This window comes from Lycium barbarum, chromosome 1 (genome assembly GCF_019175385.1).
Source record: "Lycium barbarum isolate Lr01 chromosome 1, ASM1917538v2, whole genome shotgun sequence".
Lineage (NCBI taxonomy): Eukaryota > Viridiplantae > Streptophyta > Magnoliopsida > Solanales > Solanaceae > Lycium > Lycium barbarum.
Genome location: NC_083337.1, coordinates 29,571,381 through 29,583,428, shown reverse-complemented (window position 1 = coordinate 29,583,428; position 12,048 = coordinate 29,571,381). Strand labels below are relative to the sequence as shown.

The 12,048-nt window shown below is 37.5% G+C and overlaps 1 long non-coding RNA gene across 1 annotated transcript; it reads right to left on the bottom strand.

Annotated features, from left to right (window-relative positions):
- Window positions 1-8,748: 8,748 nt before the first annotated feature.
- On the bottom strand, window positions 8,749-10,319 carry LOC132635350 (uncharacterized). Its single transcript, XR_009580501.1, has 2 exons — window positions 10,143-10,319; window positions 8,749-9,024 (listed from the first exon to the last, which is right to left on the bottom strand). It is a non-coding gene; the product is annotated as an uncharacterized LOC132635350 (long non-coding RNA).
- Window positions 10,320-12,048: the final 1,729 nt, after the last annotated feature.

The window sequence follows — 12,048 nt, the reverse complement described above, 5'->3', positions numbered from 1 at the left end:
TGAACTGCAGCCTGCTGCGGTGAGAACTCAAACCAGTGGCATTTTCTGATGCCCACAAGTCTAGCACAACACTTGGAACTTGTCGAATCACCTTTCGAACATAAAAACAGACCACACAATCTTTACAACGACACTATCGTTAGATACCAATTGGAATACTAGTACCAATTTAGATTTATCAAGATACCAATTGGAATCACCTAGATACCAATTGGGTACATCTTGGAGGTTGTTACGGTTCACTTTTACGTGGGCGCATAAAAGCTACTAAGAGGTTGTTGCTGCTCTAATTGGATTTTAGTATTCTTAGAGTCGCCACCTAATTAATTGAGGAAAATTAGGAAAACCGGGTTAAAAGGGTTTATTCAAACCAAAGAAAAAAATCCTTTTGGACCAAAGTTCGAGGTAAGGGTTCTGGTGATCCCATAGGGAAGGTTTTAAGCACCCTAGTATTAAGGATCCGTAGAATACGATTGCACTACAAGCTTCAATGTGTGATTAATGTATTTATTTACTTAAGTGGCTAAATCTCCACTAAAACTTCATTCATCTTTTTATCATAGGACTCAAAATTTCGGCAAAAAGTCTCCTTAAGAAAAGGGGGTTTTGGGTTTTGAAAATCCGTATAAATGTTTAACTCACTTTATTCCCGGACTAAGACACACTCGAGATTTCTCCCAAGTAGAGTCGCTACTATTTAGTCTTAATAAAATGAGTTTAGTACTTATATATATATATATATATATATATATATATATATATATATATATATATATATATATATATATATAGAAAATATGGAGTATATCTCCTATTTTTGATAAGTATATATAGGAATTGGAAAAAATTTGTTAAGTCCATTTTTGTTTATTGAAGCTTAATAAGTCAACTTAATTAGCACCACAGCCATCTTATCTCAGAAATTTGTCCAACTATATCTCTTCTTGTCTTTATCCCTTTAACTTGGGCTTTTGGCCCCAAAATGTTTGAGATTCTTTTAAGTCCTTTTAGAAGAATTACAAGTCCCAAATCAGTTTGTAAAAAAAAGCTTCATTTAAACTTGTGAAAAATCTGAGTTTGTCTCAAGTTATCAGGCCAAATCCTTTTACACAGTTAAAATGTTTTTGAGTCCAAATTGTTCAAATCTTTTGGAAGGGGCAAATCCATTTTTTAACTTAAGTAGGCCTGTGGCCCAAACAATTTTGTTCCTTTTCCAGATTTCTTTTATCCAAAATGCATTTAAGCTTAACTAACCTCATTATCGACTCCAATTTTGCACTTTGAAGAGATTTATAATAAAACTAAGTTTACCAATTTCATGCCCATATTAAAAAATTAACCGAGTTTGAAAATCATTTTAGGCGACTTCCTAGCAACTATGCATGTTTCCTATCTTCTAATCACATAAGAGTTTCAATATTTACAAGTGTATTCACATATACATACAAATTATACAAACATATACCTGAAATTAAAGAAAGGTTAGGCTGGTGGGCCTACCTAAGCCCACCAGTTTCCTATTTTCACCCATAGGTGGGCCTTTAATGCAAATATCAGCTTTCCTTTCAAGTTCGGACTTGATCAAAGAAGAGAGTTGGGTTTCAGGCCTAACAAGATTTAAGCGGAAACAAATGGCCCAAGTAGCCCGAGATGAAGTCCCATGCACACAAAGGGGAAGAGAAAAGAAATGGATTAGAGAGCATCTATGAATTGGCAAATTAATTATCAAGAACTTAATGAGGAACACAATCATATTATGTAGACATATATGCATACGTGTATACACTTAGCAAAATAGACGAGCAAGAATTGAGGGCCCAAATTCAGAATCATATACAAGTGAGGGCCCAATCAAGACAAACAGATAAAGTAATAGGCCCAAAGTTTTACGACAATGCATACGAATCAAAGCACACATCAGTCTTAAACAATATACAAAGTATATATTCTGGTATACATCAGAGTGTATACATGCTATATACACCTTGTATATCTCAAGTACATTATCATGCAAACAGCCCCAGTCAAGGCAAAGAACTAAAGTAAGCATGAAGTATGGCCTGTTAAAGGAGCATAGAGGTAGAAAGGATCCAAACATAGCATACTCATACCTTAGTCATACAATAGACTTCATACATAGACAAATGATCAAGCATTTTGGACAAGGCAGGCCTGTGTTCAAGACTGAATGATCAGTTCAACATGTTAACATTTTGACATAAACACATAGGTGATACAGGATAAATATAACTCTTGTTAGGACATGCTAGTAAGGACAACACACTATTTCAGACTCCTATAACCTTTTACATTATTTTCTCTTAAACCAAAATGTGAGCGCTCCCTTAAATAAGACCAACTTCACATAAATAGAGAATATATTATCATGAAAAGGCCTTAAAACAAGCAGACAAACTGAACTTGATAGACACATGCACAAGCAGGCATAACTGATCATAATGGCACACAACAACATACCTAGGTCAATATCAGGGAAAACATAGACACAAAAGAGGGAAAGAAAGCTCACAACTAGTCATTTTTTACATATAAATCACATTTCCACTTCAAGTGAGTTATGATAACATCCCTAACAGGTGCAATATAGCTTATACCAAACACACATGAACAACTTAGACCTCCCAGACCATTACTAGTATGTTATAAGATATAGAAGGCTTCATGTTATCATGAAAAAACAAATAGAGGATGTTCAAATGGGAGACCAGGAATGTTAACTCTATGTTAAACCATTTAAAGCAGCTACCATGTTAACCCAGATGAATCACAGGTTTGAGCAATCATGTTCAAGTCTAACAAAAGAATTTTTCCAAATTCCTTTTACATGTAGACCTCAACCAACTAGCTTTAAACCTATTTCAGTATTTTCATCAAGTCTAAGCCTCCTATGAACTCTTAAGGGAGTGAAAGAACATTTTAAAACATTTTGAGTAAAACAGGGACTAAATGTACTTTAAGCATGCTAATGGTAGTGTCAGACAAGTAAAAGCACATGATTACTCAGAAACTATAGCGACAGGAATTTAGAAAACCAAATAGGTATTTTCAGATTCAAACCCCCATATGCTCATCTGAACCTCATTTTTGAATCTTAAATGCAACCATATAGTACATGTTAACACATAATAAAGACAATTAAAGCTAGTATGAGTATTAACAGATCCAGGATTAGATTAAATACAAGGTAATCATGCTGAACATAGGTATACATTTGTCATTAAAGGGATTAACAGGCTTATAGGGTGATTTATACTAACAATTGAACATAAAAGACAGATCCTAACTAGCATGTCCAAACTGATTAAGCAAACCTAATATTCCATATTTTCCTTATACTTAAACAGATTCAACTCATATGTCCAGACTCACATGCTAACATTCAATACTAATTGACCCAAGCTTAACACATGATATTAACTTAACCATATAAGCAATTTAGACTATCATATCAACTAGGAAAAAAAATGTCTGAATTAAACTTAACAATAGGCTTATGAACTAATTCATCATGATTAACAGGCAAATATAAACACTACTGATAACAACACAACAATAACTAAAACCAACTAAAGCAAATTCAAACTAAAATGAACTAAAGGATAAAATGTTACCTTTTTGATGTGCAGCCTTTGTCGAGATTTGGACTTGAAGATCCTTCTTCTCCACTCCAACAGTCAACCACACACTCAGAAAACAAGAAACAAAACTTTAAAACTTAAACTTATCAAAAAATTAAAGGTCTTAAGCAAAATGCTAGAAACCCTAGGTATTTTCAACTTTTTTTAGTATGCAAGTGATATTTTCAGTTGCAAGGTGCCAAATGAAGTGATTTGGGGGTTCTATTTATTGTCACGACCCAACCCCGTAGGTCGTGACTAGTGCCCGAGTTGGGCACCCGTACACATTTGCTAGCTAAAACTTGCCCCCGGATAGCATACTGAAGACTATTATAATCACAAAGTAAAACGTTGTTTCCAAAAATCGTTACACATAATCTCACATATGAACTGGCAAGGCTGTCGTAATGTAGGGGAATGCCCAAAACGTAAACCATGTTGGCATAACTGCACGATAACCATTATTGACCCACATGTATGTCTACAGGCCTCTAAGAGTAGCAACAATATCATATGGCGGGACAGGGCCCCGCCTTACCCCAAAAAAAGACGGATATACATAACAGAAAAGTCTGTACCAAAAAAGTGGGCTCCAGAACAAGGGAGCACTCCAAAGTAGCAGGATAGGTGTCCTAAGCTGGCGGGTCACCCACGTGAGCGTCTGTACCTGCGGGCATGAAACGCATCCCCCGAAGATCGGGGGTCAGTACGGAATATGTACTGAGTATGTAAAGCATGAAGTACAGTAAACAGAGCCATAATCGGAACAAGAAATATAAAAAAGTAAGTACACTATCCAGGACACCAAAATGCTTACTTTTAAAACACAAATCATGCATGTCAATGTCATGTGTCATATCCGACCCATTATGGGGCTCGGTGAACAAAACATGGTCGCCACCCCGTCGTTGGCGCCATAACACATCATACTCCAGAATAGGGAATAACTCCGTAACCCATCATAACGCCATAACACATCATAACGCCATAACACGTCGTAACGCCATAACACATCATACTCCAGAGTGTATATACATATAACGTGTCCCGGCCCTCTATTGAGGGACTCGGTGAACAATGCAGTGGAGTACGCACGAGAACGTGTCCTGGCCCGGGACTCAGTGAAAGATATATTGAGGCATGCACGAGCAGAGTAGTGAGAAACCATATGCACATAAATCAACTTTAGGACTCAATAGGTAAGTACACTAATCGATACTGGAAGGATCATAAGCAGGTCTCGAGTCAATCTGAGTTTGCACAAGAAAGTTATGGACATCATTCTTTACAGAGACCTCTACGAACGTTTCAAACCAATCTGAGACCGCCTATGAAAGTTAGGGACATTAACGCTTATAGAACTCTTTTAGGAACAGGAACTCTTTATGTTTTACTAGTTATTCAATCATACAATAAGCTCGACTAAACTAAGTATGCTCATGTCAAGAAGTGAATAAGAATCATAAACAAGCTCGGAATTCAAGAATAGAGTTACCCCAAGGTGCATGTCATACCTTATTTAGCTCTAGGACATGCCAAAAAAAAGGGTAAGCCTTACATACCTTGCCCGCTTCCTAAGCTAATCCGAACTTAAGTCTCGGCTTTCGCAAGATCTACAACAACGTCAAAAGATATCAAACATTAGCTATAGGTATTTAGGAATCCGGTTCTAAACTAGCAATCCACCTACAGAAATTTGGGCAGCATTTTCCCTATAAATTCAACCATCCCCGAGAATTCAACTCGGCCAAATCGTCAACAACAATGCCAACAACCATATTGACCACTTCAACAATTAGTTCGAATTGCATTCTAACGTTAGTAACCCTTTCTACATAATTCGACGGCATTGCATTTACATTCAAATCAACCACAACAACACAATCCGCAATCTTCCAAACTTAATAAAAACAACAACAACACATTCCTTACTCCCAATTTCATGAACTACACCAACAATTTACACGTTAACAACTTCATTCTCATGATTACAAGAAACCATATTAGAATCACATTAATTCCTACAACAACCCACAAACAATTACAACGCCAACTTGAACCATTAAACCTTCATTTGCATCATAGAATCAACAACAACAACAACTAAAATGCTAAGTAAAATTAATTCATCCCTTCTACACAACACAAACACCTACACGACTACAACTCAACACACATAATTTCATGAATTTCATCCATTTCTACACACTAAAACATGCACAAATCATCCATGACACACGAAAGAGAAGATTAAACCTTACCTTTTTCCACTTATCTTCTTACTTGGCTAGAGTTGTAAATTGCACAAATGAATGGTTTGATTGCTCCAACAACTACTCCACGTTAGTAAGGACCTTCCAATTGGTTGAATTACTAGAAGAAAATATTTTTTTGATCAATTTTTCATGGGACCAATCTCAGCTAGCCTTAGCCGAATGGTTCCCCCTTTTCTTTTCTCCAAGTTTCTTCAAGTTTCTAGAGTTGGAAAAGATGAATAATGAGTCTTGCTTGGTCATCACCCATCTATATATATATAATTACATGGCCCATACAAAGTGAACACATGCCCCACCTCGTGGCTTGAAGCAACTGGCCAAGGCATTGGTGCCCACACCAAGCCACACGGCCACTTGTGGCTTTTTGTGGTTCATGAAGAATTAATTTCCTAATTCCAAATTTGCCCTTAATATTCCATACCAATAATATTCCTAAGTAACTTGTGTGTTAAACAAAATCGAAAGTATCGCCTTGCCCTTAACTTATCGCGATTTTCTTGAAATATCCGAATGTACAAAATGCGGGATATAACATTTATAGACCCCCAAGAAATCTTAAAACCCTAGTTAGAACCGATGTGGGAGAAATCCAATTTTTTTTAGGATTGCTTCCTCACACAACATTCTTTTTTTTTTTTAATAAAAGTCCACTAGGCTTTTGGCCTAGGGCTAATTTTATAAATTTTATCAAAAAATCCAGAAGTTTGTACAACTCTAGCCAAAAGGCTAATGAAAATACAAAATTTAAACTAATGATCAAATTAAGACTTATAACTTGTCTTAATTTGATATTACAAATTGTTAAAAAATTACTAATAGAATGAAATTTGAAATAATTGCTCCATAAAGAACTTCTGTTTCTATATCTCACATGCTCTATATATGGCCCTCTATATGCACTAAGGCAGTACATTTTCTAACTAATGACCAGTTCTCAGTTGGATGAGCATCCCGGGGTGCTAATACCACCAACTAAGAAACAACCACTAAATAGAAATTGTATGCCCATGTGTACTCAAGAGGTCTGTTGTGTTCCATGTGCTCAATCATTTGGAGCAGTAATTCCACTTCATGTCATTTGTCAAAAGTGCCTCCAACCAGTTGCAATTTATGCTGGTAAAACTTCTCAACATCCTGATTACACTGTGTTTCGCTGCTTGTTGGTATTCCTTCAGTGTGGTTGTTCTGTGGTACCTGTTGAATTAAAATCCTCCATTTATGTTAGTTTGTGTACCTGCAACCATTAGCAAACAGTTAGTGTAAACCAAATCCTTCACATTCTCCTCCCAAAGGATTTGAGTGTGAGGACCTTCTTTTCTCCCACCTTCCCCCTATATTCAGTCTCCTTAACATGATCTAATTCTTAGACAGGGCAGCTGTAATTTGTCACTGTTCACAATTCTTTTACAGTGGCTCTCCATGTCATGAAAGGAATTGAATTGTATTGTCCCCTGTGTCCAAAGCTAAATTAGCCAAGTGATCTGCTAATTTGTTTCCTTCCCTATAAATATGCTCTATCACCACCACTTTTTCCTCACTTATTCTCCAAATTTCTTCCACCATAGTAATGATTTGCCAAGGAATTTCCCATGTCCTTTGAATAGAGTTCTTCAGCAAAAGTGAATCTGTCTCTATCCTTATTTGATCCCATTGACTGTCTTTTAAATACCTGAGAGCCTGTAAAATGGCTAGGGCCTCTGCCTCGGTGTTGGTTCTTTGAAGATCCTCTATTTCTCTGGCCTGTGCTTGTATCACATCTCCCCTTTCATCCCTTACACAAAAGGCCCATGAACTCCTACCCGGGTTTCCTCTTGAGGCTCCATCAGTATTGACTTTTATCCATCCAATATCTGGAGTTCTCCAAGTCACTGGTGTTACTCTTATCTTTGGAGAATATCTCTGTAATGCCTCAACAATCACACTCCAATTATATGGTGCATACCTAAAATTTCTCCTTCTCACCTTCATGAATTGAATCAAAGTATGCATCACCTGGTAAATGAGTTTTGTGATTGACACCTTCCCTTCATGTCTCATAGTGTTTCTCCTCTTCCAGAGTTCCCAAATAATAATAGCAGGGACAGCTTGGTTGATGCATTTTGCATGTAGTCTACTAGGCATATCCCACCATCTGTTAATTATTTGGCTAACTTGCAAATTCTCAGTATTTATTCCCACTGGTCCACAAAAATACTTCCAGATGGCTTGAGCTGTTGGTGAGTGTAAAAAGACATGGGAGGTATCTTCCACTTTTGGATGTTGACAACAATAGCATCTGGAAGGGAATTAGTGTCCCCATTTCTTCAACTTATCATCCAATGGTAGCTTGAACTTCCAAAATCTCCACATAAAAAAAGATATCTTTATTGGTAGTCCTTTGATCCACATCTGCTTATACAAATTACTGGGGTCTTTTCTTTGTCTAAGCAATTGAAATGCAGACCCAACTGTGAATTTCCCCCTCGAATCTAATTTCCAGAAAGCCTTATCTGCTTGGCCATTTTTATTTGGTGGATTAATGTGCTGCACAATATGGTCTGCTAGATCCTCAGGAAGGATTCTTCTTAGCAACTGTTCATCCCATTGCCCCACTTTTGCAGTTTCTTTTACAAGGATGATTGTGGGATCACACTCAAAATCTGGTGGAGTAATATGGTATAGGGCTCCCAGTCCTGTCCAATTATCAAACCAAAAATAAGAATTACCTTGTTGAAGCTTCCACCATATATCATGTTCCATCTCATCTCGGTATTTAATCATCTTCTTCCACACATAAGTACCTGATCCGCTAGGGGCTAATTTAATACTCCTTTGATCAATTTATATTCAAATCATAAAGAAATCATCTTCTGTTTAAAATATATATACTTTTGTAAACATAAGCCTTTAGGCTATCAAAATAATATGCACATATATGTATATAAATTTCTACATAATGGCAACCTTGGGATACCACACAACCCACACTGCGTATCTACGAGCCTCTACTGGAGTACTAGACATATACATATATACACAAAATCATAGCTCGACTAGCACCTCCAAAATAGTGGAGTGCTCCCGTAAATCTGCTGATAGCTCCTATAGGTCGGCGCCGTCTCTCTGTCTACCTGTGGGCATGAACACAGCGTCCAAAGAAAACGGACGTCAGTACGAAAATTGTACTGAGTATGTAAGGCATAACAATGAAAAGACGTCAATGAGATAAAGGAAACATCAATAAGGAGCAACTGTATATGACTGTCACGTATAGAAGAAATAGCACATGTTGACTTACTTCATATCATATATTGCTGCGGAACGTGCAGCCCGATCCATATATCATCATATATAAATATATTGCCGCGGAACGAACGGCCCGATCCATATGTCATCATACATTAATATATTGCCGTGGAACGTACGGCCCAATCCATATATAGTATAGTATGTTAGTGCCGAGGAACGTACGGCCCGATCCATCACCCATATATCCCGCGTCCGGGCACCCCGCGTCCGGGATGAAATCATGATATGCCAGCTGTACAGGTGGCTATGCGTCTATAGCGCCTCACCTTTCCCCACTTCCCCTGAGAACATTTTCATATCATATATATATATATACACATACGTAATATTCATAACATGCAGGAGAACCCAAGGAAAAGCTATAACTCCATCGGAGTGACGTAAGGTCGAACACCTCCGGGTATATTATGGATTAATCATGATCGTCATGTCTCACCTTGAAGGGACAATCATCATAAGGCGAGACTGTCAACGAAGACTAATATAAAAAGAACAGAGAGTAGGGTCATAATCTTGTAAGAAGTCATTCTATATAGTTTTGGAAATATTAAAGGAAATATAATAGTCATCCATGAATAAAATTGAGAAGTCAAGAAATAGCTCCATATTCTTACATCGTCATTGAAATCATAACTTGGAACCTTTAAACATGAAATCGTCTCATCGTAGTCATCATAGGAAAATATTCTCATCTTTGGCATCATTGTAATCATGATAAAAAAATATGTCCATTATTGCCCTCATAAGAGCTTACAAACTCGTAAACCTTCGTTTTGGAACGATGTAGGCATTTGGAAAATATTTACGGGTTATCAAGGAAGGAATCATGCTTTGGAATCATAAACTTCTAACTTTTGAAATTAAGGAAGTCATGGAAGCATTTATGAATTCACAACTTAGGAATCATGCCTTTGAAAGAAAGGGACAAGCCTTAACATACCTTTGTCGTTAACTATGCTATCGTTCGCTTGATTTCCCTTGACGTAACGTCTCTACCTTCAAGAGATAATTCGCACCATCGTGTTAGTCAATCGACGAGAAAAACGCGCTACTATTTCTAGGGAAAATTGGGCAGCGTTTCCTTTGTTTCTACTACTTTTCCCATGTCATATTTCAACTCCCAACACTCACAATATCACCATCCACAATCGTCATTTATGTACATTTAGTAAAATCCACCATTTTCTTCCAATTGACTCACATTTATGGTTTATGGCCCATCATCATAATTTCGCATAATTCACACCCATGTCTTGGTCTACACGTCATTTATAACGTATTCCTAATTACAACGTTCCAACATTTATGATTCAATTCCATTATCATTCAATTACGTCACTATTCACTCAATAATGACCCACTTTCTATGTTCTTCTACATTTCAAGTATCTAAGCCCTCTAATACCTCAAACAACATGAAATGGTCATAAAACTTACCTTGGATGATGGTTGAACAAGCCTTGAGTGGAGTTTTCCCTTCTAGCACCAAAACCCTACTTTCTCTCTTTGGATTTCCTTGAGGAAGATGAACTTTACTTGGGTTTCATACACTTTGATTCATGGATTTGATGTTGTTAATCTTGGTTTCCTTTGATTTTTCTTGTGTATGAAATGTTGAGAGGGTTCTAGAGGATTTTTGGACCAAAAATGGTGAAAAAATGGGTTAAAAACGAAGTTGGGTCTATATATAATGGTCCAGAAGATTCTGGACTGGCACCACATGCGAGTCGCATGTTGTGTCGCAGGTCTTGCCAATCGATCGGTTCTCACTGGCACAACATGCGACACCAAGTGCGAGTCGCATGTCGAACATGCGAGTCGCATGTCGAACATGCGACACCAAGTGCGAATCGCATGTCATGCCAGAACGTGATGAACTGTCTGTCGTAAATTGGCCATAACTTTTGATACCGATATGCTGTGAGGGCCCACGACCTATGGTTAGAAAGATCTTTCAATTATCGACAACTTTAATCCTGTGGTATTTGTCCCAAATTCCGACTTAAAAATGGAGTTTTGGCCCCTCCAAACCAGATCCTCCGAAAGTGTTTCCTTAACTCGCCCTTTTTGGATGGCTTATGCCCATATTTGGCTTATGGGTCCTTCTTGAAACTTACTTGGCACTTCATTACCAAAGTAAGGGGAATTATAATTCTTCTCCAATAATTCATTAAGACACCATTAATTCGATACTCGTAACTGTCCTTCGCTAGTCAATTCACTGTACACGAACGAAAATTTTCCGAGGTGTAACATTCTTCCCCCCTTTTTGGAACATTCGTCCTCGAATGTTAAACACACGGGAATTCTACAAAAATTTTGCCAGAGTTTCCCCTGTAATATGGCACTACTAACCTGTCACAACAACCCATAATACTTAATGCCTCACAGGGCCATAACAATGACAACAATAAGGGCCACACACGACCGCAACATCAAAAATATAAAGCATCACATACCTCAAAATGTTGATATCTCATGTTGGATTTCTCCCGGGGATTAAAATAAAAGCGGGTACATGGATTTCATTTTCTCTTCTTCTTCCCAGGTCATTCCTTCCCAGTGGTCGTCTTGCCACAAGGTCTTGACTGAGGCTGCTTCTTTATGCATTCGTAGGTTGTCACATCCCAGGTCACTGTAATCAGCGTATAACATGCACTTATGTCATATTCAAAGTAATTATCCTATTTATCCCTAACACTAACCCCAACTCCACATTTCAACTAATTTTACCATATATTTCCCCTCAACTGTCCCGGGGGTAGCATGACCACGCTATTCTTGTTTACCTCTTTCTAAGCAGCCACTTGGTTTCATGGGCGACGTATAATTACTTGCAAGTTACA